At 42.9% G+C, this 25,325-nt stretch overlaps 1 protein-coding gene across 1 annotated transcript in view; it reads left to right on the top strand.

Moving 5' to 3' along the window:
* Positions 1-16,910: 16,910 nt before the first annotated feature.
* LIPC (lipase C, hepatic type) overlaps positions 16,911-25,325 on the top strand; it is a 126,249-nt gene continuing 117,834 nt past the window's right edge. Inside the window, exon 1 of the mRNA XM_084873713.1 lies at positions 16,911-17,143. The gene's annotated coding sequence lies outside the window, so the exon portion shown is untranslated. The remainder of the gene's footprint in view (positions 17,144-25,325) is intronic.

Genomic DNA, 25,325 nt, shown 5'->3' with positions numbered 1-25,325 from the left:
GAGCTGATTGACATCACAGATCAAAGGCCATCATGCAGGAGAATTCTCTCTTCCTTGGGAAGGGTACACCTTTTGTGCTGTTCTGGCTTTCGACTGATGAGATGAGGCCCACCCACATTGGGGTGGGCAATCAGCTTTATTCCAAGTTCACTAATTTATACGTTAGTCTATTCCAAACCCATGCTCACAGAAAGACCCAGAATAATTTTGACCAAATATCTGGGCACCCTGTGGCCCAGTTAAATTGACACATAAAATTAGCCATCACGTCACCCACAATGTCAATGGTGATATGTTTGAGAAAGCCTGATCTAGAATCATTGTAGGCCTCTGAATTATGTAGGCATTTGCATAATAAATGCTCAAAACTGGCTTGTGTTCACATTAGCAACTTTCAAGTATATGATACAGTATTATTAACTACTGGAGGCCTGGATTGTGAGAGATTGGTTCTCAGGTGATGCACCCCCAGAATCAGGCTTCCTCCTGTCTGATTCTGGGTGGGTCACCCAAGTCACCACAGCTTGGCAGCTCCTGCATTGAGTGTCTGCCCCCTGATGGTAATTACATAGCTACTAGTCGGATGGTCAAATGGTCAGGTGGTTGCTTAGGCTTTTATATATATATGTATATATTATATTTTATATATTATATAATATTTTATATATAAATAATATTTTATATATATAATATTTTATATATAATATTTTACATATAATATTATATATAATACTTATATAATACTTGTATATATTTATATAATAGTTTATATATAATATTTTATATATAATAATTTATATATATAATACTTATAGATAATATTTTATATATAATTTTATATATATTTATATATAATAGTTTATATATAATATTTTATATAAATTTATATATAATAGTTTATATATAACAGTTTAAACTCTTTGTGTAGAAAACAGTTTATACGTATAAACAGTTTATACGTATAAACAGTTTGTGTAGAAAACAGTTTTCTATACAAACAGTTTTCTATACATAAACTGTATATATATATATATATATATATATAAATAGTTTATATATATAAAACAGTATATATATATATATATATATATATATATATATATATATATATACTGGATATCTCACACAGTTTAGATATCTCACACAGTTTGGATATCTCACACAATTTATATATATCACACAGTTTATATATATAATATTTTATATATATATATATATATATATATATATATATATATATAAATATAATATTTTATATATATATTAGAGGCCCGGTGCATTAAATTTCTGCACTGGGGAGGGGTTGTCAGCCAAGCCTGCCCCCACTCACATACTGGGAGCCCTCAGGGGATGTCCTACAGATGGCTTAAGCCTGCTCCCCTTTGGGAGCAGACTTAAGCTGAAGTCTGGCCTCCCTTTGCTTGAGGCGACCTGGCTGATCAGGGGAAGGCACCAGCCCCATCAGCCCACAGCTGCAGCCACTGCCAGTCATTGCAGCCACCAAGGTATTTTCATCAACATGGACTCCAGTCCCTTCACCATGAAAAAAATGATAACTTTCTTTAAGCATTTTTAAGATGCGTCTCTCATAGAATATGACATTTCTTTCTTTATTTTTCTTTTTATCCTTACCTGGTGATATGTTTCCATCTATATTTTCCCCTTCCCTCCAATCCCAGGCTTGGCCCCTTCCCAAACCTAAAGCCTCCGCCCCAGGCTTTAGGTTTGGGAAGGGGTTCCCCCCCACACCCACCCTCTTCCTGCACCTCTGATCATAGGCTTGGTCCCTTCCCAAGCCTAAAGCTTCTGCCTGATGGCAGCTGGCAGTGACCTGGGTACTGAGGAGGTTCCCCGAACCCAGGTATGTATGCAAATTAACCACCATATTTGTTTGGTTAATTTGCATACTCACTCTGATTGGCTGTAGGCATAGCAAAGGTACATCAATTTACATGTTTCTCTATTATTAGGTAATATATAGGCAAGAGGCCCGGTGCATGGATTCATGCACAGGTGGGGTTCCTTGGCCTGGCCTGCATCCTCTTGCAATTTGGAACCCCTCAGGGCATTTTGGACTGCTGTTTTCAGCCCTATCCTCACAGGCCAGGCTGAGGGACCCCTCCCAGTGCATGAATCCATGCACAGCCTCTAGTATGCATATAAGATCATTGGTTAATCTCTTCCCACGCTCCCCCTTCCCTCTAAGATGCATCGCTCTGTTCCACGTTTCCATGCCTGTGCATTGAGCATCTGCCCCCTGGTGGTCAGTGCACATCTTAGCTACCAGTTGAAGGGTCAAACGTTTGGATGATCGCTTAGACTTTTATATAGAGAGATATTTACCATGCTGTACATTAGATCCCCAAAATTATTCCTCTTGTAACTGGAAGTTTGTATTGTTTACCCAATGTCTTCTTATCTCCTCTACCCATTACTGTTTACTATCTACTTCCATGAGGCCGGCTAGTTCAGATTGTACATACACATGAGGTCATCTATGTCTTACTGTGATCCCAGGACATTTGTGTGCACGTTCTAGTCAAAGAGGCACTCCTGTGCATGATTTAACACAATCAATTCAACACAAAAATTTTGAGTTAAAGAATATTCTCTCTACTCTACAGATGAGCAAACTGAGGCTCATCCAAGTTCATATATTCAAGAAGTGGTAGAACCAAGATACCTACCCAAAAAATATGACTCCTGAGACCACCCTCTTCTCTGTTCTCCAAACTTAGGCTCCTCCTAAGTTTGCTCAAAGTCAAATGTGTGCTGACAATTGTATTGATGCATGCCTAGAATGTTTAGAATGATCCGTGGAGATATAGCCATGACAAGAGTTCCTTTTCCAACATGTTTTCCAAAGTCAAACACCAGATATTCGTGATTCATTCCATGTCCAGGGTTCTTCCTAATCAAGAGCCCCAGGTATTTTAAGGTTTGGGGCAAATCATAGCTATCATGTCTAAATTGTTCTTCTTATTTTAAATTTGCCCTGCCAGTGTACCTTTCAAGAACAGTTTTTTTAGCTGATAAAAACCCTGTTTTCAAATGCAAATGTGTTTTGAAATGTATCCGTGCAATCACTTCTCCCTCAAAATCATACCACAGCTGAATTATTCCAAAGGAATCCGTAGTGAAGCACAGAACATTTTCAAGCACAATCCTTTAGTGCTTTTCATCTAAAAAGGTGACTAACAGCTTGCATAAGCTTATAACCAGACTTAAAGCTTAAAATCCCTGCGGAGTTTGCAAAGGGCATTGAGAGAACGAGCCAAGCCTGGGAAACATAAATGTCTTTGCACGCTGACTGATCTACCAGTCACGAAACCAGTCTGATTTGAAATTGCTGTTACTCATTTCAGCTCCACAACCTCTATTTTCCTGACACTGGGTTGAAATAGCCTTCCTTCCCCTGTTAAGAAAAATAGAAATGGTTCTTGCCTAACAAATGTTAATTAGGTCATGCAATGTGGCGAAAAGAAGTCTGAAGTGAGATGAAACCCATGCACCGCTACCTGACATCAAGTGGGTAATTACAAACATATCGTTTGGAAAGATGAATGAAGCCCAGTCTCAGGTCTGGAGCTCACCAGCAATGTGACCTTGGGGAACTCTCTCTCCTCTCCAGGTTCATTTCCTTTGACCTCAACAACTTCCTAAGACTCCTTCCAGCACCACGGCCTCCCATTTTAAATCAGACCCTAATTATGCACAAAGTAAAGTATAATAAACTTAATTTGAAGGATGGCATGCCGACAGAGATAGTTAAGAAGCTGACAGGGCAGCACAGAAACCACTCATTACATATTGCGGGCCTGCAAAATGTTGTTTATACTCGCCAAGGCTATGTAAGATGCTGCGTGCTTTTGAGCAGAAGCTGGAAGGAAAGAGAGAACAAAGAAAACAGTGAGATCGCGAGTGGGTGAAGGTCCCTGATATTTTGATCGCCGTTAATTTGCTGTTTGTCTGATGTTGAAAAACCATAACCTCTGGGGAAGCAGCTCTTCGTGTGCTGGGAAGAACTGTTTGCCTGGGAGTTTGCTGTCATTTCTTTCTCTCAGCTTCCAGTGGATGGTCTCTCTCGCTTTATGGGCTGTGTCATCCTAGCTCCAAGTGGCTCCCAAAGTGGTCACACCTGTGCCCAGGAGCGTGGCCCCATCCTCAGCCCAAACCTACAGCCACAGGCTCTGCTCTGACTTCCCCTCCTGCTGGCGGGCAGAGAACATACTGAACACGAGGGTCCAATCGGAGCATCTCAGGCGGGGAGGGGCCTTGGTGTGTGTGCTGTCCTCCCACCCAGTCTATTGGAGTGTCTGTCTAGTTTGTAAAAAAAAAAAAAAAACCTTTCTTATGGAATTGTACACCTGAAACCTACAAAATTTTATTGCCCAATGTATTTTTTAAAAAAGAGGAAAAAGAAGCCTTTCACTGCTGGTCCTTGACCTACAACCAATGTGTCTCTGCTCCCACCGTGGAAACATTTGATTGGATCAGAGCGAAGCACCTGTCTCACGGCGGCCAATCAGAGCCTCTTCCTCAGAAACTGAGACTAAGAAAGAGTCAGTCTCTGTGTAGATGTTACATTCAACACGTGTCCGCTTAGGTGCTGTGGGACAGACACTTCTGATCACCTTCATGAACTGGAAAAACAGAAAGAGCTCATATCCAGGAGTGGGATGTCAGTGAGGAGAAAATGGGTCTGAGTGCCATCTGCTTCCTCTTCCAGGTGCCCCAGGGGTGCCGCAGCCTGCCCTTGGGTTCTGTGAAACAGCCTGAACCTTAAATGAAGTCCCCTTGCAGCTTCAGCGAAGGCAGGTTGGATTCTGTTATTTGCAATAAAAAATGGCCCCATGCAGCCTCCCTCCCTCAGTTTCTCTATGGAGACCTGCCAGCATGCCCAAGTCCCCCATGTGATGTGGCCCTGCCTGGGGGCCCGCCTTGGCACCCACTGTGGTCACAGCCGCCTTGGGCCTCAGCTGGTAGCACCCCCACACCTGACTGCCTCTCCTTAGCTGCTCTGCCCGAAATGCCCACCAGCCACAGAGCTCCCAGCTGGAAAGCACAGGCGGGGGAAAAGCCTGGCTGCAGGGGCCTGCCTGCTTCCTGCCTTCACTCTGGCTTTGCTATGATTAAAGCACTCAGGCTCCGCGCCCCCTGGGATGCAGCAGAGCAGACTTTGAGCATTCAGGGAGCACCCCTCCCCCTCCCACCCCCGGAAGCTGAGGAGTCGGTCTCCTGGCTGCAGCCTGAGACGAGGAGGTTGATCTCATTAGCTTTGGCTGCATTCTTTATTTATAAGGACTTCCTGGGCGTCCAGGTTAAAGGCTGGCGGTGTCCAACACCCCCGGGCTTAATGAGGAGTCAGCACCGTAGTGAGAAAAAGTAGGTCTGGGAGATGTTTGCATTAAAGGTCACAGCAAGTGGAAACGAGAGCTCTTCTCCATATGCCTGGGGAGACTCCCTCCCTCTCCCTCTTTCCCCCAAAGATTTTCCGCACAGCAGCCACCGTGCACGTTTCCATCCTACCTCGTTGGAAGGAAGGGCACATGGTTAACATTCTGTAGTGCATAGGCAGTGTCTCAAAAAGCCATCTCCTGTAGGTGGTATTATCATCCCTCAGGCACAGATCAGCAAATGGAAGTCCAGAGGCTAGACATTAAGCACCTTGCTTAGGTGACGCAGGGACAATGTGGGCCTTGGACTACAAAGCCAGCCACCCGGCTCCAGTGAGTATCCTCTAGGTAGTGGCCCTTGGAGGGTGTGCTCCCTGACCGGCAGCACCAGCACCACCTGGGAGGACCTGGTTAGCTTGGCCCAGCCCAGCCCTACTGAGACAGACACTGTCCGGCCGGCCATGGGTGTTACCCAGCCCTCTGGGGGTTTCTGCTGCCCACCCCCCACCTAAACCCTCACTCTTCGGTGAGGTCTCAGTCCAGCTGCATCCGCCTCATGTGGGGGCTGATTCCAAGTGCAAACTCTCAGGCCCCACCCAAACCTAGTAAGTCAGAATCTGTGCTTTAACATCTCCTGGGGATTTTTTTTTTTTTTAAATTTATATTAATTGTCTCCAATTCTTTTTTTTTAAATATATTTTATTGATTTTTTTACAGAGAGGAAGAGAGAGGGATAGAGAGCTAGAAACATCGATGAGAGAGAATCATTGATCAGCTGCCTCTTGCACACTCCCCACTGGGGATGTGCCCGCAACCAAGGTTCATGCCCTTGACCGGAATCGAACCCGGGACCCTTCAGTCCGCAGGCCGACGCTCTAGCCACTGAGAAAAACCGGTTTCGGCATCTCCTGGGGATTTTTTGTTCCTACATTCAAGTTTAAGAATTAAAAGGCGCAGGCTTTCACCCTGAGGTGCAAACAGTGGCATTGAATACAGCATCATCTGAATCCGCTTGCAGTCCAGAGCATGGGAGTGGGGAGGGCAGACACCACCCAGGAGGAAGCAGGATGTGCTGTGAGTGGTTTCTTTGTGAGTGGGGGTATCTGCCTTTTCTGCCATTTACTTCATCACCTAAGGAGGTGAGTTGGTTGTTTTCTTTATCTTGTTTTGAAGCACTCTTTTTATTAAGCTGAGGCAGTATTTACATGGGTGCATACACAAGCACCCTCTCCACCTCAGGGGGATATGTGGTTCTTCTTCACGGAGGCAAGTTGCATAACTCTGAGCTAAGGTGGTAAATGTGGCTTTTGCTGCTCCTGGGGAAGTCAGAGGGTGACAGCCCCTCAATCCTCACCAGCAGTCACGCTTAGAGGAAGCCGACCTACTCCCAGCCCAGGGCAGGTGCCGCTTGTCTAAGTAAATGAGTCCTGGTTCCATTTTTCTTACCAGTGATTGGTGTAAAAATAGGCATGTGAGCATAGTTCTAACCAATGAGGCAGGAGAAATGAGGGTAAATGGGCCCTCAGTCTTAAAAACAACCACAAGGACCACCTCACACTCGTTAGAATAGTGACCTTCAAGAAAAAGGGAAAGAAAAAGAAAAAGCAAGTGTCGGCAAGGATGTGGAGAAATTGGAACCCTGAGTATTACTGATGAGAAATTCACTATGGAAAACAGTTTGGTAGTTTTAAAAAATTAAAAGGAGAACTACCTATGATCCAGTCATTCCACTTCTGGATATACTAGTAGAACCAAAAGAATTGAAAGCAGAGTCTTGAAGATAGATTTGTAGCCAAGCTTATATCAGCATGATTCGCAATAGCCAAAAGGTGGACATGGTCCAGATGTCCATCAGTGGGTGAGTGGGTAAACAAAATGTGGGATAGACATACAATGGAATCTTATTCAGCCTTAAAAAAAGAAGGAAATTCTGACGCGTGCTACAACAAGGATCAACCTGGAGGACATTATGGGAAGTGAAATAAGCCAGTCACAGAAAGACACTCTATAATTCCACTGACACGAGGTAATGAAATTGTGGAGAGAGAAAGTAAAGGGAGGTTGCCAGGGGCTAGGGTGATGAGGTACTGGGAGTTGTTATTGAAAGCACGTGGAGTTCTGTTTTTTCCGAGATGAAAATAGTCCTGGAGATCTGTTGCACAGCAATGTGAACATAACTATCACTATTGAACTGCATGCTAAAAACGGTGAGGATGATAAGTTTTATGTGACGCGTGTTTTACCACAATTTTTAAAAAATTGAAAGAGACCCAAAGAAAAAACTATCCTCCTTTTTGCCTCTGGATACGATCAAGTCTTCATAGGGGACCCGCCCAAATTGTGGGACCGTTTGAGGAGAAAAATGGAGGGAAGAACACACACCTTTGGCGATGCCTCCGAGTCATTATACTATCGATAACAAGCCCTGGATCCGCCTGGTCTCCCAGATTCAGATAATGTGAAGTAATACTTCCTATTACTTAAGCTACATTGAGTGGGGTTTTCTGTTACTTAGACAGAGACAGGAGCCGAAGTATCCGGTGAGAGGCCCGCAGCCGGAGGCTCAGGAAGACACGAGGCCTGGCTTGGAAGCTCTGGGTCCCGCGGCAGCAGCAGTGAAATCATCTGGTGGTGACTGATGAGGACGTCTCCATAAATGGTTGCTCATAACCACATTTTGTATTTTCCAGATATTGCTGTGCAATATATGCCTTTATAAATAATCATTAAATTGCTGTCACCCGTTGGGTGGCTGTCACACCCTGGAATACAATGCAGCCATTAAAATGATGCTGAAGGGCTTTACTTAGTGACACGAAAGCTTCCTACCTGGTCATTACTAGTAAGTGGAGTCGACGCAAGTTACAAAGTGTCATGATCTAATTTCTTTCTTTCTTTTCAAATATATTTGTATTGATTTTAGAGAGGAAGGAAGAGAGCTGTGAACGTCAATGATGAGAGAGAATTATTGGTTGGCTGTCGCCTGCACACCCCACCCCTACTGGGGATTAAACCTGCAATGCAGGCACGTGCCCTAACTGGGAATGGGACTGTGACACCCCAGTTCATAAGTCGGTGCTCAACCACTGAGCCACCCCAGCCAGTAATTTCTTATTAGTAGTTCCAACTAGTTATCGATAGGTAGGCAGGCAGATAACAGGTAGATAAATAGGTATAACTATACAAATATATGTGAAGAAAGAACAAGAGAGCAAGCAAAATATTAACTGATTGTATCTTGGAGGTAGGGGTTATAGCTATGTTTTATGTTCTTCTTTTTGTTTATGTATTTTTCTAAATTGTCTCCAATGAACCTATCATATTTTATGATAATGAAATATAGGTCTTTTTAAAATCCTTACGTAATATTTTATTTCACTTTACTCAAGGATAAATGATTTTTCTCAAAGATCAAAGTGTTTAATTGCTCGTGTGTCTAATATTTTTATTTTAACCATTTGGAGAGGGAGGTTCCCACCCCTGAAATGGTGTCTACCAATCTTAATTAACAATGCTGGCACCAAGGGTTTATTATTTTAGACTCCATTATTGCACTGTGCAGTCCCTGGGAAATGATATTCAAGGGCCGTCACACGCCGTGCCCTCACTAAATGACCCCCATGGGCTGTGTTTTCAGCTCCTGGGTCTGTTTTTAACCGTGTCAGTGTCTTTAGGCGCCCTTCCCTATCTGTCAGTGTCTGTCCTGACACTCCCTCCCCTCCCTTGCAATCTGCAGCCTCCAGTGTGCTGGGTGTCAGGTCAGGTCGGAGGCAGTATTTCAGCGGAAGGCTCCGGAAGCTTTCTGAAGAGGGCGGCCCAGAGCTTGGTGCGCAGGCTTCCTTCCCTGCCTCTGGGCTGCGCACAGCCTTGTTTTGGCTTGCCTCCCGGTTCCCGCCTGTATTCTAAATCGGTGAAGGTGCTGGAGAGCCGAGGATTGCATACGTGAAGTGGGGGTGTTTCTGATAACAAATAGCTACTCAATGAAGAATGATCATGACTGATTCTTGGGACATCTCGCTCCAAAAAAAGGAGGCTGCAGATGGCGAGAACAGAGCCAACGGAGGTCCCTTCTACCTCCACCCAATGGTGAGGTTATTTAGGTTCACCATCTGGTTATTAGATTCGCCAGATGGCAAGCCTGGGTAACTGCTCAGAAAAAAAGAGTCGCTAGCCAATCCATTACCCTAGCACAGTCGATGCCATGAACTTAACATGGGATACACATACTAGTACATAACATGGGTAATGAGGCATCACAGAGCCAGCACAAAGGCAGCCATCTGGGCTCCTGCAGGGCAACCGTGGTCCCAGAGGCCTCGGGGAAGCCCAGCGGAGTCCCGTGCAGGGGTGGGGGAGGGAGGCAGGGGTGGGGAAGGGAGGCAGGGGCAGGCCTGCGCCCACAGGTGCATGTCCAAAGCATTGAATCACCGTGCTTCTGCCTCCGGGACAATCCTGACTCCTGTCCAACCTCACCCAGCTCTCAGCTTTCTTTGCTGTTATTTCCAGTTTTGATGAAAAAGTAATGATATTTTTACACCAAGGCAGGAAAACCAGGGCTGTGGATTTGAATTCCTTGACAGTTCTAGTCGAGCGCTGACAGTTACACTGGTGGCTTTCCTGAAGGAAACGGCATGTGTCTGGGTTGGGGTGTCGGGGAGGGCTCATGCCCTCTGACTCTCCTCGGCAACAGGACTTGTGACAGAAAAGCTCCAACTGGTCCCCCTGGGGCTGGGCACCCCCGAGAGGAAGGCCCAGAGAGGAGAGCAGTGAGCCAGGCTGTGCTCAGAGTCAGGCCATTCTCATCATGGTTCCTGTCCCTTCCTGTTCCCCTGAATGACCCCACACCACCCAGCGCCGGCTCTGCCCAAGGCAAACACCGAACGGTCAATGCCATGTTTGTGGAATCAATTCCCCAGTTGAGCAAACATTTACTAGCTGCAGGGCACTCGGGCAAACTGGACGAATCTTACATGGAATCTCTTTGTATTATCTCTTACAACTGTGTGTGAATCTACAATTATCTCAAAATAAAAAGTTTAATTAAAAATTAAATTAGAGCCCAGCTTGGTGGCTCAGTTGGTGGGAGCATCGTCCTGTACAGCAACAAGGTTTTGGGTTCAATCCCAGTCAGGGCACATACCCAGTTTGCAGATTTGATCTCCTCTCAGTGTGCATAGGAGAGGCAATGGATATTTCTTCCTCACATCACTGTTTCTCTCCCTCTCTCTCTCTCTCTCTCTCTCTCTCTCTCAGGTCAATAAACATATCCTTGGGTGAGCATTAAAATAATCTATAAAAATATTAAATTAGAAACCTTGAGTATATATACTATTAAAAGACAGTGTCTAAGCAGAAATAAATTAAGAAATTCAGAAATATTTAAAAAGAGAGAGACAAACATTTGATATGGTCATGTGGAAACAGGCATCAGTGTGTGCTGTGGGGTCGGTCCTCTCTCTCATCATTGACCCCACACTTGGCCATCCCATGTTTGTGCATCAGTGTTACACCAGCTATGTCTTAGTCCTTAGCTATTATGTTCAACTTCTGTTACTCACTAAGTCACCCAGACTGCAGAGTCTCCGGTCTCACCAGCCTTACGCCTTTCAGCTCCTCAGCACCTGACCTGCTTCCCTGTCTTACTCCATAGAATTCCTGTCAGGGAGCAACCGAAACAAGCCCTTTTCATATGCCAAGCAGTCGGTCCTCAGTGGCGTTTCCACGTGTTTCCCATCCAGCGCGGCATGGAGCAGAGCAAGACCAAACCCAGGGGAAGCTCAGTGTCAGAGTCAGCAGCCAGCAGCAGTCCAGAGAGTCCAGCAGGGCGAGGCCAAGAGGCAGTGAGATCCGAGAGTGGACGCATAAAATATGCGATAACGTTACAGGGGGCAAGTCTGAAAGAAGCAAATACTTTCCTGATTCATCTGGCCTAGGGACGCTTTTAGGAACCAGTTGTCACTGTCTCCTTTTGTTCTGCAAGGACTTACAGGCACCACCTGTCACCTGGCGGTGCCTGAGTCAGCAGCCTGGGCGTTCGCGGGGGGCCGGCCTGCCTTGGACACAGCCCTGTTGGTTGGAGCCAAACAATATCCCACAACAGTGGTAGGTTAAAGCCACCAGATGCCTTCACCCTCTAAATCACAGAGAAAGTCGAACGGGAGGAATAATTGACAGTGTCCTTGATCAAAACAGACACCTCTTCACAGCCTATTTAGTGGGAAATACATGGAAAACAAACAGCTGAATTCTCTATCCAAGCTGCAGTACCCAATCCATCATTGCCCAGGAAAAAAAAGGCATTTAATAAAACCCTTTAAGTTATGTCTGGAGGAGGTGCTACATAGAGCAATTAGTCAGATAGCAGCCCAATCCCAGGCTCATGATGCAGCGCCAACAACCCTCATGGGGACAGCAGGCACATCACATCGACCCAACAAACACTATTGAGCACACCTACTATGTGCCAGGCACCAAGCGAGGCTCTGACATGGCACCAGAGCTGCCCTTAACAATGTCCAAAGCAAGTTCACCTGCACCATCCAATCTGATCCTCATAAAACCAAGTGACATCAGGTGCTGTGATCCCCACTTGAAGATGGGTGAGCTGAGGCTCGCCAAGGTTAGAAGAAAGGCCCACGGTCACATGGCTAGTACTTAGTGCGTAGTGGAGGCTCATGACCACATTTCTGCACTGGGAAGGAGTCTCAAGGAATGCGTGTCCTGTGAGCCCCCTGGACATTTTTGAACCCTTCCTACCTGTGCGAAAGCCTGGCCCTCAGCCTCTCTACTCACTTGGTGTCATGTGTCCCTGTGCGCCACCTGCTACACTTTTCCTCAAGAAAGAGAATGCATCCGGAAGGGTGCTTCCAGCGACAGGAAGCCCGGCTAAGAGAGGCCCAGTCCGTAAGAACACTTAACTGATCCAGGGGAAGGGGCTGGAGTCCATGGGGGCTGTGATAAGCCTGCACGTTGACAGAGGATTGCTAACCCGAGTGTGGTGATCACATGGTAAGGCTTCTGTCAAATCACTGTATTTTACACTGGAAACTAATATAACATTGTTTGCCAACTATACTTAAATTTGTTTTAAGTATGTAACATGGCTAGATTTCTCCTGTTCTGTTTGAGCTTGTTTGTTTCTATTAGGCAGAAAGGAAGGGGAAGGTGGAGGGGAAGAGCGGCCGGCTCCCAGAGCCGGCACGCAGCAGGTGCTGGCGCCGCCCAGGTGTCTGTGCAACCCCTTCCGCAGGGCTCCACGTGTCCTTCTGAAGAGGGACTGCATGTCCTCTCCGGGCAGAGATGCTCACCCCCAGCTCTTTCAGCGCAGTGCTTCCTGTTCCACTTCCTCAGACCCCGCTCGGACTGCCAGGGTTGTGTTTTTTTTATTTCCATTAGATTCCCCTGCGTGGTGACATCGATTTGGATTAAACTTTTTTTCTTCCCTCCACCAAAATCCCAAGTCCGGGGGCTATGTGTGCGGGAGCTATGTGTGCAGCGATCCCTGGGACCTACAAATGGACCGTCAGGAACAGCTCGGAGCCTTTCAGGAATCTTTACTTTCGCTGAGGCTGTGTTTACCTGTTATTGTAAGTGCTTTCAAGCCCATTCTCTTGAAGTGCCCTGCCTTGCCAGGAGCTCTGCTTGTTTGTTCTCCTTGCCGCTTTCATTCAGAAGATCCATCCATCAGTTTCTGAAACAAGGCGCTTCTGTGCAGAATCAAAAGCCACCCTATCACAGCTGACGGCGAGAGAATGCAGCGGGCACTGTTGTTCGCGCAGGGGCCTTCATGTCTCTGAGAAGTGCCTCTGTTTGAACTGAATGAGGCCGGCAAGACTGGTGGCTTCAAAAGCAACCATCCTCCACTGGGCTTTTCTCGTTGAAAGTGCTGTGCAGCACTGTTCCTAGAAAGTAAAAATAAGAATAAATAAAAGGCAAAGTGGAGGCAGGCTACTGGTTTCCGATTCCAGAGACACACCGGGCTTCGGCCAGGCTGTGCGGCTGGATACTGGTCTTTACTTTGTAGATTTGGGTTTGCAAGGTTAAAGTGAAAGAAGCTGTGTTATTTTCCCCTGGTGATAACGGGTAAAAATTAAATTTCCCACACCCAAAGCCCAGCCCAGAGTAGGACAGGCTTACGTCTTGGCTGGTGCCTCTTAAGGGTGTTATTGCTGGTTGGAGTAGAATGGCCATTGCTACTGTTGCCATGGTTAAGGCTTCTCGGCCAGGCTGAGCTTTTGCCCAGCTCTTCCACCCAGCTACCATCTCCTCTGCCGCAAGAGGCCTGCTGATTCCTTCATCCATTTGCATTTGGCTGGGATGTTGGAGAGCACATAGTTTTTTATGGTATTTCATGTCCCCTCTGTAGATTCACCCTAATGTTGATGAGGGCCTAAAGCAGTGTTTCCCAAACTTCTCTCATGATGAGAATCACCTGGTGGAGTTGTTAAAATACAGATTCCTGAATCCCAACTAAGAAGTGCTAAACTAGAGTTTTGGGGAACATATAGGTAAAATTGTATACTTAACTAGTGCTCTAAGACAGACCAGGAAACAAAAAATGAGCACTAAGAGCACTAGTTAAGTATGCAATTTTACCTATATGTTCCCAAAAGTTCTAGTTCAGCACTTCTTAGTTGGGATTCAGGAATCTGTATTTTAACAACTCCACCAGGTGATTCTCATCATGAGAGAAGTTTGGGAAACACTGGCCTAAAGTCTTGGGCTAGTGGAAAAGTTCAAACAATGTTCATGACTCATAGAGATGATCACCCTAATAATCGGGTTGAGGGTCATCAATTTCATCTTCTGTCTTCAGGGGTTTGCTGTGATGGCCTGAGAGCTCAGAGACAAACATCTGGCTCACAACTGGGGAGTGAAAAAAACAGGGCAACATGTATTTGATGTGTCACCTCATTCCTGAATTCACCTTCTTTTCTCACCCTCTCTTTCCTACCTAACTTATCTTCTTAATACATCCTACATTGTTTGAATCTTTAAAACGTTGCCTTAAATCCTATTGAGGCAAGAATAAATAGAAAGAAAGTATAAATATATTCCTCGGAAATCCATTGTATTTGGCTATTAGGATGGAAGAAAAAAAGTACAAACACATTTCTGTCCGTGAAGGGAAAACTGCATAATGCAAATCACGTAGAATATTTTTGTGTGAAAATCAAATGGAACAATGTAAATGCATATTTTTTGTTGAAGAAAAAAATATAATTATACACATTAGAAGCCTATTGCATGAAAATTCATGCACTGGAGGGGGAATCCCTCAGCCCAGCCTGTCCCCTCTCACAGTCTAGGAGTTCTCAGGGGCGGGAGGCAACCCAGAGATCAGGGGAAGGTGATGCCCCATCACCCCTATGCTGCTGCCACTGCCGGCAGCGCAAGCCTTGGCTGGCCCTGGGCAGCTGGGGGGCTGAGGGAACTGGGGGACTCCAGAGGCAGGCATGTGGAGTGGCTGGGCCCAGCCTTGCCACGTGCCTGCTGTCCCAAAGAGACTGAGGTGACTGGGTGCCGCCATTTTCTGGCTGTAGGCACCGCCATCTTTGAGAGTGGGGCAGTCAATTAGCATATTCCCTCCTTATTGGCTGTGGGTGCCACCATCTTTGTAATGGTGTGAGGGTCAAGTAACATATTCCATTTTTATTAGATAGGATGGTGCTCGCTTTGACAGCACTTATACAAAATTAGAACTATATAGAGAAGACTAGTACGGCCCCTGTGCAAGGATGACACGCAACTTTGTGAAGTGTCCATATTTTTAGATGTTGGTCAAAGGATACAAATCCCATCAATAAGACCTGTGGATATAATGTACAGCATTGTAACTATAATTGGCAATACTGTATTATATGCTTGGTTTTTAAGAGAATAGAACTGAAATGTTATCACCATACACACACCAAAAAATGTGGATTTTTTTTTTTGTGAAAGAATGAAGATATTATCAGCCTTATTGTGGAAATCATTTTGCAACATTTCCAAGCATATGCCTCATATGGTACAACTTAGACTTACATAGATTATATGTCAATAATATCTCAATAAAGCTCAGAGAAAATTGCCTCCACTGCACAGAAAAGACATATAGGTACGATTGGATTCAAGAAAATTGGAATTTCTGCCAAAACCGGTTTGGCTCAGTGGTAGAGCATCGGTCTGCGGACTGAAAGGTCCCGGGTTCGATTCCGGTCAAGGGCATGTACCTTGGTTGCGGGCACATCCCCGGTAGGGGGTGTGCAAGAGGCAGCTGGTTGATGTTTCTCTCTCATCAATATTTCTAGCTCTCTATCTCTCTCCTTTCCTCTCTGTAAAAAATCAATAAAAATATATTTTTAAAAAAGAAAGAGAATTGGAATTTCTAGCACAGGGAGGAATAAGACCTTGCCCCTGCTAACATCAGGAAGCACCCTGAATAATTAGAGGATGCTATGTAAAGCAAGACATCTGGGCAGTCCCTTCAGAAGCCTGGGATGGGCCATGGGGATGCACCATACCACCAGGGAGCTGCTTGGAATCTCAGCTTCTGGCACACTGTAGACGCTGAATTAATGGAAAAGATAAGTTTAAAAATGTGTACCTGTGCTAAATTAGTTCATGGATAATCTTCAGATTAGTCCAGGTAGAAATGATTTAGCAGCACCCAGGAAAGTGGATGCCATAAAGAGCTTTCGTCCTTTTAATCCTCTCAACAATATTCTGAAGTAGAGGTTTTTATCTCCACTTTTTTTCAGATTCGGTTAAGAAAGGTGAAGTAATTTGTGCAAGACTGCATAAGCAGTAAGTGAAACACCCAAGATTTAAGCCTGAAGCTGTCTGAGTCTAAAAACAGAACTATTCCCTCATTCTCCTCCAATATTTCCCAAGCTTTCTAATGTGAAGGACTCAAATCTGAGGTCCCATCCCACGCCCACTGTATGTGACTCTCCAGGGAGGGACTTAGCAGGGTATTGTTTAACAAATGATAAAAATGATGATTATTATCCAAGAGGTTTAAGAAAACCACTCTACTGCATCAGGTGGGGGGCCATATTTCCCTCTGAATGCTCCAACAGAAGCCATCAGACACCTGAAGCTATCAACTAAAATTAAATCATTCTGGAGTCCATCCGATTGTAATATTATAGATTATTTTATTCTTCAGTTTGGTACTATAGCATTGTGAGATTTAAGGTTATCTGGATTCTAACATCCCAAGACGGTTTTTGGAAAGTTAAATATGGGCTCTCATTTAAACTTCAGACTTTTTTTTTAGCTTTCCTCTCTGTCCCTCGTTGGTCCTCAAGAGCAGAAGCGAATAAGAATTCCTTTTCACTTGCTAGCAGCTTTCACTGAGCAGAGGTTCCAGCTGTGCTGGGGCTGGAGGGCTGCTGGACGGAGACCCACAGGCCGAGAGTCAGTCCTCCCGTCTGGCTGCCCACCAGATGGCTTTCATTGGATGAGCAAGTTACCCGATCCAGGAAGTAAAGAAATTCATCATTGCTTGGTTTGTTTTTCTTCATTTCAGGTTTTTCTACGCCTGCTGAGAAGAGCCGACTAAGCCTGCAGCTTCAATATCCATCATGAGAGCAAACAACTTATTTGTAGAATCTAAACACCTCGCTAATTAAATGGAGAGCGAGGCCGTGATTCTGGGCATGGCTGAATTTAAGTCAAGCTGTGAGACTCCCAAGTAGAGGTGGACAAGCTGAACTGAAACCTGAGGGGTGTTGGAACCACCGCGTCCCGGGAACTTTAATGTAAGTTATTCCCATTCTGCCAGAGAGAAATCGGAGACATGGTTTGAGAAAAGTATGGAACTGATGACCCTGTCTCCAGCATAGATCTTTTGTTTATAGTCTATTGTCCAAAAACTTGCTTTGAATGGTATTTCTAGGCATGATGTCTATAATTGTAAATAATGACAATTACATTTTACAAATAATAGTGTAATATGCTTCTATTTTTCAGTGTTCTTGATCTCACTTAATCTTCACAACAACTCCATGAATGTGGTATTCTTATTAACAGAATTTTACAGATGAGCAAGCGGTGAAGTTATGTAACTTGCAGGAAGTCCAAGGTCAGGCAGTAGCTGATCATCTCATATCCCTAACTATCTGCATCCCAGTGGAGTTCATATTTTTAGGCCATTCATTTCTCAAAGGACAAATTTTCATATTGATTGAGATCGCCCTGGCTAAGTGGCTCAGTTGGTTGGAGCGTCGTCCCATACACCAAAAGGTTTCAGGTTCGATGCCTGGTCAGGGTGTGTAAGGGAGCAACCTATCAATGTTTCTCTCTCACATCAGTGTTTCAATGTTTTCTCTCTCTCTCTCTCTCTCTCTCTCTCTCTCTCTCTCTCTCTCTCTCTCTCTCTGTGTGTGTGTGTGTGTGTGTGTGTGTGTTTCTCTCTCTCATCCTCAAGAGCATTTTTTAAAAAGCCGTAAGACCCAACAATATCTTTGTTGCTAAAATAGGTGTCTATAACAAAAAAAGCTGCAGAAATGTTAAAAATAAAAAAGTTTCACTGTGAAAACTCATACAACAAAAAGAAACAAAATTGATAAAGCTGATAAAATTGACATCACATAAAAGAGATTTTGAAGCCAAAAAGATGAAGGGAGGGTGCTAAGAGGCTCTTGGATATAATGAAAACTATAGAATGAGTAATAAGGACATGGATTACCAAGTTAGAAATGCAAAGAGAAATAGAATAAATATAGATAGATGATAGATAGAAGCTTTAGGCCTGGGCAGGGCCCCTCCAGCTCCCTCTGGTCATCGGCTCAGCCCTGCCCAGGCCTGCCCAGGCCGAAAGCCTCTGGGGCAGGAGCGGAGCCCCAGCTCCCTGCGATCTTTCACAGGGGGTCTGCTCCTGCCCAGGCCGAAAGCAGACCCCCAGCTCCTGTCCAGGTGATCCATTGCAGGGGGTCCACATTTGCTCTCTGCGATCAATCGCAGGAGGTCAGCTACTGCCCAGGCCTTACCTCACAATGACCTGGGTGCCAGAATGTTCCTGGGACACAGGAGCTGGGCACCTATGTATGCAAATTAACTGCCATCTTGTTTGGGTTAATTTGAATAGTCACTCTGATTGGCTATGGATGTAGTGAAGGTATGGTCAATTTACATGTCTATTATTAGGTAAGACTAGATGCCCAGTACATGAATTCATACACTCAGGGGGGTTCCTTAGCCCAGCCTGCACCCTCTCACAGTCCCAGACCCCTAGAGGGATATCCACCTGCTGGCAGTCAGACATCCCTCTCACATTCCAGGACCTCTCCCTCCTTACCACTGGCCTGGCCTTCAGTGGAGGCTGGAGACGCTCCTGCCACTGCCACCACACTCACCAGCTGTGACCCAGCTTCTGGCTGAGTGGTGCTCCCCATGTGGGAGTGCACTGATGACCACCAGGGGGCAGCACCTGCCTTGAACATCTGTCCCCTAGTGGTCAGTGCCTGTTATAGCAACTGGTTGTTCCTCTGTTCGGTTGATTTGCATATTATCCTTTTATTATATAGGATTATATAGGATAAACATTTACAACAACAAAGAATGGGTGACAACTTCTAACAACAGCAACAAAATTCTCCTAAGCAGCAATGGTAAGTAGGAAATTAAGAACATGATAATAACTTTGGAATATTATAAAATTGAAAGCACCACCTATCAAAAGTGAGAGGGGTGTGAACAAATCAGGGCCCAAAGGTAAAGATGTAGATGCACTTTAGAAATGAGAAATAAGTGCATTAAGCATGTGCTTTAAAATCGTATAAAAAGAAGAGAATCAACATTAGGGAAAATAATAAAGATGAAGAACAGAAATAAACTGAAAAAAAGGAAATCAGTGAACATAAATAAGTTAAATGCTCATTCTCTGAGAAGATTATAAGATAGATTAAGCCACTTGGAAATACAATAAATAAAAGAAAGGGTATAAATCAACAAAATTAAAAACAAGACTGATGATTTAACAATTGATATAAAGGATTTTAAAGTATAAATGATTGCAATGCACAAATTATGGTTATTTAAAATATTTAGCTAAGTGGACAATACAAAATATTAAGTATAAAGTTGTCAAAAGAAGATGTAGAAAACATGAACATAATGATGGAGAAGGAAATTATGGAAGTTGTTAAAGAAATACCTCATCTACCCAAACAAATATGATGTAAACAAATTTACTGAACAATACTTCTCATATTCAAGTAACAAACTTTTTAATATTATGTAATAAGTTCCAAATAATGAAAAAACACAACATGATACCCAATTCCTCCTAGGAGATAAGTATCATACTCATCCACAAATCTGTGAAAAATACCACACACACACACATACACACACACACACACACACACACACAGATCTTAGGATGACATATGTGCACAAATGCCAATTCCAATAAAACTGGTTTGAGCCTGACCAGGTAGGTGACTTAGTTGATTGGCATGTCATTCCTTATTCCAAAAGGTTGTGGGTTTGATTCCTGGTCAGGACACTTACTAGGTTGCCAGTCTGATCCCAGTTGAGGTGCATATAGGAGGCAATTAATTGATGTTTCTCTCTCTCTCTTTCTCTCCTCCCCCTCCTCCTCCCTTCCTATTTCTCACTCTAAAAATATCAATAAAAACATATATTCAAGTGAGGATTAAAAAAAATGGCTCAGGCATATAATATAGTTTCCAAAAATAGTTGTTGGATAAGTGAATATGTGGGTAAATAAACAAAGAATTAATGCAGTCAACTAGCAACGACTACCAAGGACATGAGAGCAGAATGTCTTGTGCACACTGTTATCAGACGAAGTGGAGGTCCTCTCCCCACTGGGTGCTGCTGGGGTGGACTTCTTATGAGATCCCGAGAAAAGGAATTTTCTGAGACTTGCAAAGGAGAATGAGTGATTTTTATTTGTGTGGAATTAAATTCCTGGGTTTTCAAAATTCCATTTCCCTTAGTCCAGCCATGGAAGAAGTGTAGCTGGGGTTTCAGTACAGCTAGAAGCAGAGCCAGTGTCCAGAGTTCCCCTTCCATGTTGGAGCTGGGTCCAGTTCAGCATCAGGCTAGTTGCAGTCCATTAGTCCATTGCAAATGCAGTCCATTAGTCCATTGTAAGCAGACAAATGCCAGGAAGCCAAGCATAAGCCATGAGCCAAGTGGGCCAAGAGGAACCAAGAGCATAAGCGAGATCTCCTTTATTTAAGGGATTAAGTGCCCCAAATCTCCCTGGGTTTGCAGTGGCCATATCCATTCTGACCAACCATCTCTGTTCCCAGTGTGCTTGACAACCAATACCTTCCCTTTGTCATCCCCAGTGTTTTGCAGGGAATAAGCCTATAATGTCTGGTCTTCCCTTTGCTCATTTTCTATTAATAATTAATAATTAGCTAATTACAACAGTATCAATACTACCTATTTGCTAACTTACTCATTACTTCATCTTTGCCAGGCTCAATAAACATGGGCAGAAAATTCATTTAAACTGAGCTTACAGAATGCAGCTGTAACAAGAGTGTGGTGACCAATAAAGATAAATTCAAAGAAAGCTGAAAGATTATGACCAATCACTGAATACCTCTTATAAAAGAACTAGAGGCCCGGTGCACAAAATTTGTTCATGGGTCAGGAGGTCCCCTCAGCCCAGCCTACACCCTCTCCAATCCAGGATCTCTTGCGAGATGTCTGACTGCCAGTTTAGGCCTGATCTTGGAGATAGGGCCTAAACTGTCAGTCAGACATCCCACTCACAGTCCTGGACTTCTGGCTCCTAATCACTCACCTGCCTGCCTGCCTGGTTGCCCCTAACTTCCCTTCACTGCCTGCCTGATCGCTCCTCACTGCCTCTGCATGCCAGCCTGATTGTCCCTAACTGCCACCCCCCACCCCCAACCCCCCCGGTGGCCTGGTTGCCCCTAACTGTTCCCTCTCTGCTGGCCTGGTCAATCGTAACTGTCCCCCCCTACCTCCACTGGTCTGGTCACCCCTTACTGACCCTCCTGTCAGCCTAATTGGCACCAACTGCCCCCCTACCAGCCTGATAGCCCACAATTGTACCCCCCCCCCACCAGCCTGGCTGCCTCTTACTGCCCCCCACACACACACACCAGCCTGGTTGCCCCACGCAGCCTGCTTGTTCAGTTGTTTGGTCGTCTCTCATTAACCCCCCTTCCAGCCTGATCGTATGCAGCCATCTTGTGAGGGTGTGAGGGTTAATTTGCATATTACCTCTTTATTATATAGGATTGCTAATTTGGAGAGAGGTATAGGGTGAGCCTTAAAAGAAAAATTGAAGAAATGAAGACACAAAGGTTTTAAAGATAATAGAATATCTCAAAATATGCCACTCTGGCATAAGGATTATTTTGAGCTAAAAAGAAAAGGAGATTTAAGAAATGCATTCTAATTTCCCCTTTTCTTCCAAAAACATGAGATAAAAATTAATTCCCCTATAAAAGATGCCCACTCAGTACCAGGGGAAAAGAAACATTTTTCAGTGAAGAAGAAAAGCTCAGAGAATACTGTACAGACAGACCTTGTTTAAATAATTCTCATCTTCCTTTATCCTCCTTACATAATTTTGTTACTTTTCCACAATTTCCTCTTTTGTTCCACCCAGTATAAAAGCATGTAAGTTTCACCATTTCTTTGGGTCTTCATTTCCATAAGACGGCTCCTGTATCATGTAAAACATACCAATTTGTCTGCTTTTCTCCTGTTAGTTTGTCTTATATCAGTTTAATGCTCAGGCCCAGCCAAAAAAGCCGTATGTGGTGAAGGTAAAATGTTGCCTACAGGATTGTTCTTAGCGGAAAAGGTTGATGGATCTGACTACGTGAAAATTTAAAACTTTGTTCAATAAAAAATGCCACAAGCATTGTGAAAAGACAAAAAGGCAACAGACTGGGCAAGGGTATTTGCAACCATAGAGAATTAAAATTAGTAAGAAAAACACTAATGAAATAATAGAAAGATGGACAAAAGATAAGAAGCAAGCAATTCATAGCAGAGGAAATTGGAATGATTAGTGACATGTAAAAGGATGTTCAGCCTCACCAGTAATTAAAGAGATGAAAAATAAGGCAATGTGATACCATTTGCATTCATTAAACTGGTGGAAATGAAATAATCTAACACTATCAAGAATTAGAGAAACATTCACATTTTGATGATGATGTTTTCATTGGTGTAATCATGTTAAAGAATAAGTTGTCAGCCTTTCGTAACATTGAAAAGACATACGTTACAAACCAGCAATTTCACTTCTAGAAGGAAACTCCAGAAGCTTCTACTTGTGGACAATAAACAACATTGTTTGCAATAGCAAAAAAAAAAACAAAAACAAAAAAAGTAAACCACACAAATGATCATCAATAGGATGAACAAATTGTGATATATTCACACAAAAGGATCATTAATAACAGTTTTATCAATAGAGATAAATCTTAAAAACATAAGGTGAGTGGAAAAAAACAAGTTGCTGATAAATATTTGTACATATATAAAATACGACTATATATTTTATAGCACGTACATGTGATGCAAATATATACATAGATGAAAATTATAGGCACCAAACTCAGGATGGGGTTGGCTCTGAGGGGAAAAAAATGAGATTAGATTAGAAAGAGGTACACAGGTATACAGGTATTCTATTTCTTAACAAAAATAGTAAGCATACATGGCAACATTTTAGGACTTGATGGATCTGAGTAACAGGGTGGTATTCATAAATATTCATCATATTGTATGTTTGAAATCATTTTTAAAAATTGAAATGAGCACCTCAAATTTAAAATAGATGAAAAATATATAAACTAATATATGACATAAAACATCATTAATAGGTAATTTATAAAAAAGAAAATATTAAATAAAATGGGGAGTGATAAATTCAACTTTAACATGCTAGTAAAAAAAAGTAAAATAAAATATACTTATACCATTTTGGCTTATCAGTTGAAGATCAAATTGTAAAAATGTTAATAGCTAATATTAATACGGGGAGAGGGTAGAGCACATCCATTCACTGTTGATGAGAACATAAAATGATATGCATTTACTTAATTTGGTAGTACATGTAAATAGGTAAAAACATATGCATATATATATTTATATATATATTTATAGCCTTTGCTTTAGCAATTCTACTTTCAGAAATTTAAACAAATGAAGTGATTGAAAATGTGAACCAAATTTATGCTTAAGTATGTTCATAGCAGCATCATTCATAAAAGTGATATCTTAAATCCATTAAAGTTAATTAAAAATTAGGGAATTAAGTTAATTATGGTACATCTATACACAGAATACTCTATAGTTATTTTAAATAATATTTAAAAAAATAATGCCACTAAAATATGTCATTAATATATTAAGACAGGTCATTAAAGAGTTTATATAGAATTTTTAAAAATAAATATTTAGACAGGAAAGTTGTATTTTTTAAAATAAATATATAGACAGGAAAAAATAATTTGGAGGGTTATCACATCAAAATGTCAACAGTGGCTATGTATGGATGGTGAAATTATGTATATTCTCCATCATGGTTTGTTTTTTTTAAATTAAATTTATTAAGGTAACATTGGTTAATAATGTAGGGGTTTTCTACTCTTCATTTTCTTATTTTTTGATAATAAAGTTATTGATTTTATAATTAAAAATAAAATACCAAAGTTAACTTTGGTTGATCAAAGATTTAAATATGAAATCTAATTATGGAAGAACTGACAAAAAAATTTTTTAAAGTGTTTATCACCTCTCCGAGGGAATTTTAGCTTTCTATTAGCTTTGAAACAATTAAGTGATTGCACTATAAAAATTAGCACTACTAAAGAATTTTTAAAGAGGGGGAAATATTTCTATCAAACAGCATGATGAATTAATATCTATCATAAATAGCTAATTCAAATTTGTAAAATAAATGTCAAGATTCCAATCAATAAATAGGTAAAAGACAGAACTGCTCCCATAGGGAAATAGAATCAGTAGACTGGGTGGGAAATGTTAATTCTCTCTAAAAATCAAAGTCATGTAAATGAGTGCAATCTGAAGATGACAATTTACATATTCTAAAAGAACCAAAAAAAAGTCAAATGCTAGCATCCAGTGTGGGTGAAACTGCCCAGAAATTGACTCACACATTCATTTACAACCATATTGCTCCCACCCTTCAGGCAGAAAAGTTACCAATAAGAATTTATTCTTAAGAAATAATTTGGGCCCTAGCAGGTTTGGCTCAGTGGATGGAGTGTGGGACTGCTGATGAAGGGTCCCAGGTTCGATTCTGGCCAAGGGCATATGCCCGGGTTGTGAGCTCATACCCTGCCTCCCTCCCCCTCCAATGTAAATTTGGTTCACATTTTCAATCACTTCTTTTGTTTAAATTTCTGAAAGTAGAATTGCTAAAGCAAAGGCTATAAATATATATATAAATATATATATGTATATGTTTTTACCTATTTACATGTACTACCCCCCCCCCCCGTGGGAAGCATGCAGGAGGCAGCCAATCAATGATTCTCTCTCATCAATGATGTTTCTATCTCTATATCTCTCTCCCTTCCTCTTTGAAATCTATAATAAACATATATTTTTAAAAAAATAAATAATTTGGCCAAAGCAGAATGGTCCCTCCTCATCTCCTTGACTTCTAAAAGCCGGAACCCCCAGGCCTCAGCCTTTGGACACCTTCTCTTTTCCATCTGCGTTCACTGCTTGGAAGAGCTCACCTCTATACCCAGACCTCTCTCCTCATGAGTCCCCAGGGGGAAAGCAGACCAGACAGAGATTGCTCTGGAGTCAGGGGTGAGGAGGGTCTTGAGGGCAACTCAAGGGCTCTGAACTCAGTCAAAGCAGCAATGAAGACAAGAAGGGCCAGCAAAGCAGTCAGAGAGACGCCTAAAGTGAGCTTCATCATAAAATTAATTCCTT

The sequence above is a fragment of the Pipistrellus hanaki genome, assembly GCF_964339955.1.
Source record: "Pipistrellus hanaki genome assembly, chromosome: 1".
NCBI lineage: Eukaryota > Metazoa > Chordata > Mammalia > Chiroptera > Vespertilionidae > Pipistrellus > Pipistrellus hanaki.
The sequence above is the reverse complement of the archived record's forward strand: the minus strand, read 5'-3'. Positions and strand labels throughout refer to the sequence as shown.